We start from the raw sequence: 5000 nt of genomic DNA on the forward strand, positions 1-5000 counted from the left end.
AGAGAGAGAGAGAGAGAGAGAGAGAGAGAGAGAGAAAAAAAAAGTGGAAGGCCTTTCAAATGAAATCATAGTATCAACCTACATGCCCTCATGTTGACCACAGGCCATTCTTCCTTCTAGGTGTGTGTGTGTGTGTGTGTGTGTGTGTGTGTGTGGAAATGGAGGAGGATGGGTATAAGGGAGTAGAGGAAACACTTGACTGTTACCCCCAGGCTAATGCGCATGAGTGTGTGTGACAGAGAGAGAGTCAGCGAGACAGTGGGAGAGAGAGACGAGATTACGCCTGTGGGATCAGTCTGCATGTAATTGGCACGCTCCACTTTGTCATGCGCTGTGGCTGATCACTGCTACTGGCCTGTACTGGCAGGGCCACACACGCGCACACACACACACAGATGCTTAAATACACACCATACCCCCAGAATGAAAGATGATCCCGCTGTTTGGGGTATGTGGGAGAGTGTATGTGTGTGTTTGTGTGTGTGTGTGTGTGTGTGTGCGTGTGTGCATGCTCTGTTGAATAGTTAATGAGACAAATCCATAGCATGAATATTTGATGATGACATGTGTTCCATATGGAAGGTTCAAAGTGTGCTCCACCCACCGCTTCACATGCAAGTGTGTGTGTGTGTGTGTGGGGGTGGGTGGGTGTGTGTGGGTGGGTGGGTGGGTGTGTGTGTGGGTGGGTGTGCACGTGTGCGTGTGTGTATGAAGAAAGAAAAACACAGTAGATAAAGATATCACATTTATGTGTGGATATGTGTGATAGGGAAAGAGATAAAAAACATTTTGACTGTGTGTGTGTATCTTCAGGTAGCTCATATTGTGTCTTTATCTGTCTTTTTGTCTTTAGAAATCTGTCAACTTGCATGTGTCTCTCCTCTGTTTCTCCTCTTATCACCGTGTCTGTCTATCAGCCTCTTTCAGCCCCTGCTATCTTTCTCTTTTTTCCTGCTTTTCTCCATCTGAAGCCCCCCCGTCCTCTTTCTAATGGACTGGGGGTGAGTGCAGCTCACTCCATCAGACTGATGCTTCATTAGTTATCATGTTTTATTGTCAATATTTTTATTGAACAATTGCTGCTGCCAATTGTGTGGCTTCATTGTTGGTTATCTGTCCACCAGGCTGCCATTTCTATGTTCTTTTTGATTATTGTAATAATTTTGCACATTACCTGTTGTGTGTGTGTGTGTGTGTGTGTGTGTGTGTGTGTGTGTGTGTGTTTGGCTGCCTGTGTGCCAGGTCACTACTACAGCCTTTTCTGTTAAAGGCAAAGTGCCATTTAAATATACTTCAACTTAACTGAATGATTAACAAATCAATGTGTCCGCGTTTTAAATATTTCTTGTGTATTTTAGTATTGTAAACGTATTCATTGCTGTGGGTCTGTTTCTCGGACATCAGCTCCTAAACACTGCAGACCTCCTGTGCTCCTCTGAGCTAAAACATTAAGTCCTCCAAATGTGGGCCAAGTCACACTATCCCAGCACCTCTGGTACAGCTGCACGACCGAGTGCCTCCTATACGGGAACGCATCGGCGCCGTGAGCCCTACCAGAACAGTGGGAACTGGGAAAGCATCTTTCCAAGTGTTCTGGTGATGCTTCTTCTGACCCTGCGAGGAGGAGGCAGGGTGTTGAGGGTGGGAGGCAGTAGAAACCAGCCCCACAGACCCCGTCGGCAACCCGGAGCGGGTTGTGGAAGGTCGTCGTGCGGTCGACGCCCCAGCCTTTCCCAAGTGCCAGGAAGAACACAAGCTGCACTGTGGTCCGGTCCGACAAGTCCTCCAGTGCAGTCGTGCGTAGCGTTCCCTGGCCGCACTAGACCGCCTGGCTCAGGACGCCCGCTGAGCTTCTCGGGGCCCTTGTATCGCGTCGCAGCTCCAGAGCTGTAATAGGAGGCCTTCACTCAGGGTCTTTCCTCGGGGCCAGGCGTTTTCACTGTGCTATGCATGATCAGTGGCATCAGCCTTGATTAGTAATGGAATGGCAACCTTTTAACCTCAGACAGGTCTGAGGGAGAATGAATGGGCTGACCCCACCAAGGACTTATTTTATTGTAATTTGCTCTTAGTGTATGTCACAGCCAAGTCGAGTATATGCCGCCGTGTTTCCTCTTTGACGTGTAATCAACCATTTTATCATGCTGCTGACAGCGACATATAACATGTTAATGCGCGTGCTTTGGTGTGACTGAACAGGCTCTGATTGTCTGGCGTCATTCGGTATCAGCAAAGAGGGATCAGCTGACCAACCACCCTGCCTGTATGGCCAGATTTAACCTGGGGCACCTCTGTACTGTGTCATCATGACCTCTGCTACTCAGCAGTCTCAAGTAAGTGTTTTCCCCTTTTGTTACGTGGACAGATGCAGACTTCACTGGAAGTGCAACGGCAGTAGGCAAACTCCTCTGTCGCGCCGGGGGCAGACGCGTGTGTTTGGTGGAGGCGCTGAGGTGGTGGTCCTGGTGCCTGCCGCTCCACATCTCAGCCCCCACATGGCTGACGTCGTCACTGACTTTGAAGGACAGTGGCGTGCTGTGCGTCTGCTCAATAACCTTGTCTCGCAGTTAGCATGGGTTTTTTTAGTGCCGTCTCTCTCTCCCCCAGCGGACCTGGTGGATTCAGCGCAATTACTTACATTCACACACAAACACACACATTCAAACGCTCACCTTCTCCTAACCACCCAGAGAGAAAATATCAGGGCATGCATACCAAAGAGAGAAAGAAGGAGAGAGAGAGAGAGAGAGAGAGAGAGAGAGAGAGAGACAGAGCAGGGCAGGGGCTATGGAGGGAGAGATGGAGTGATGGGGAGGGTGGAGTGAGACGTTAATTAACCCCCGCCCACCCTATCCTAACACACAGTCTGTTCTGCTGATCCCCCAGCTTTAATCCACACCTGAGCCCCCCCCCACACACACACAGAAACATACTTCATTCTTCTGTGTTTGTCTGGAGTGGTTTACCTAAACTAATGGGCCATAACTGAACTATGGTTGATTTATGATGGGATCACAGGAATTTAGAGATTTGCTTTATAATCTATACATGTAACATGAGCGGGTGGTGTGTGCTTGAGCTGGCTTTAGTCTATGATTCTGTGTGTGTGTGTGTGTGCGCGTGCATGTGTGTGTGTGTGTGTGTGTGTATGTACATATGCCTGTGCATGTGCTTGCACATGTGTGTATGTGTGTGTTTGCCTGTGTGTGTGTGTATGTGTGTGTGTGTGTATGTCTGTATGTGCATGTTTGTGTTCTTGTTGGCTGCTACATCATTGTGATGAGCCAAATCCTGCAGTGAAGGAGCATCTACTGACATTACCCAGCATGCATCCTGCTTCATCTGGATTTTAGCATCACAGCTGTGTGTTTGTGTGCGTGTGTGTGTGTCTGTGTGTGTTTGTGTGTGTGTGTGTGTGTATTTGCTTTGTGATTTCTTTGTTTGTGCCACTGTGTCTGTATAGCTTTTAGACAGAGCTTGCCAGCTTCTGAGTGACAGTTCAGTTTCACTCCCTCCCCATCTCTGCCCCCCAAACACACACACACACACACACACACACACACACACACACACACACACACACACACACACACGCACACACAGTCCTAATTGTAACCATCTCCGTTCTTTCTTTTTGTTCACTTTTTCCGTTTTCCATCTAAATGCTCTCTCTGGCCAAACAGAAGTGCCTGCTCGTGTTTGTGTGTATGTGAGTGCAATTACAATCCCAGGGGTTTGGAGGGCTACCAGCACAACCGGGGGGGGGGGGGGGGGCTGGATGAAGTGACAAAAGGGTGGAAGAGATGAGGAGCAGAGGGAAAACAGGTTCTGGAGCCTCTGCTTCTACCATTAGGGGTTTTATAGTCTTTCATCACATGCCATTTTAAATATGTTTATGTTTCTCTCTCTTTCTGTTGAGCAGCGTGTGGTGTTGATTTCTCAGTGTAATATTCGATGTGGAGTTTGATCAGATTCCATAGCTGGCTGGCCCCTGTGCTCTGGGGCCCTGTGCTCTGGGGCCCTGTCCTCTGTGAGCCCCTGTGCTCTGCCGGCCCTGTCCTCTGTGAGCCCCTGTGCTCTAGGGGCCCTGTCCTCTGTGAGCCCCTGTGCTCTAGGGGCCCTGTCCTCTGTGAGCCCCTGTGCTCTGGGAGCCCTGTGCTCTAGGGGCCCTGTCCTCTGGGAGCCCCTGTGCTCTGGGGGCCCTGTGCTCTAGGGGCCCTGTGCTCTAGGGGCCCTGTGCTCTGGGAGCCCTGTGCTCTAGGGGCCCTGTGCTCTAGGGGCCCTGTCCTCTGGGAGCCCTGTGCTCTAGGGGCCCTGTGCTCTAGGGGCCCTGTGCTCTAGGGGCTGGGGTTAGTGGGCATTTGCCTATCAGACTGGAATGAAGGAGCTGCAGCTCTAATTGGTATGAGTGCCTGGGGCTCAGAACTGGTCCAGTCTGACAGGAAAATACACTCTAACCACAGACCACACAGTCCTGACCTCCATCTCATGCTGACCTTAGGTACCAAGAGCATAGTCATTATGCCAGAAACTTAGATAGAGTGTCTTCTGTGTGTGTGTGTGTGTGTGTGTGTGTGTGTGTGTGTGTGTGTGTGTGTGTGTGTGTGTGTGTGTGTGTGTTTCTTTCAGCTTTCTTTTCTTCTTGCTTTGACTCAGTTTGTAGAAGATAATAACAGCTACGATGATTATGCTTCCTCTGCCCCAAACACTGGAAACTAGCAATTGAAATGTTTGAAAACAGTCTGTGTTTGTGTATATATGTGTGTGTACATATGAGTATATGTGTGTTTATATATGTGGGTGTGTGTGTACTGTGCTCTTGGCATGCATTAAACCATATGTGCATTTTTACTAGTTAGGCGTTATTTTCTGCTTATATTCTTTTTATTTTTCACCAATTTCAGACAAACTATATTATATTCAAGCAAAAATGAAGCTGTTTGTATGTGCTGACGAGTCTACACGCACCATTTGTGAGTCTCTAATTTGTATTTCCAGTG

At 48.9% G+C, this 5000-nt stretch overlaps 1 long non-coding RNA gene across 2 annotated transcripts in view; it reads left to right on the top strand.

Moving 5' to 3' along the window:
• LOC118240122 (uncharacterized) overlaps positions 1-5000 on the top strand; it is a 10106-nt gene that overhangs the window by 2086 nt on the left and 3020 nt on the right. For both annotated transcript variants that reach the window (XR_004775299.2, XR_014115955.1), the window contains exon 2: positions 2200-2333. This is a non-coding gene — a long non-coding RNA (uncharacterized LOC118240122). The remainder of the gene's footprint in view (positions 1-2199; positions 2334-5000) is intronic.

This window comes from Electrophorus electricus, chromosome 13 (assembly GCF_041902795.1).
Source record: "Electrophorus electricus isolate QZ-2024a chromosome 13, ASM4190279v1, whole genome shotgun sequence".
In the NCBI taxonomy this organism is placed as follows: domain Eukaryota; kingdom Metazoa; phylum Chordata; class Actinopteri; order Gymnotiformes; family Gymnotidae; genus Electrophorus; species Electrophorus electricus.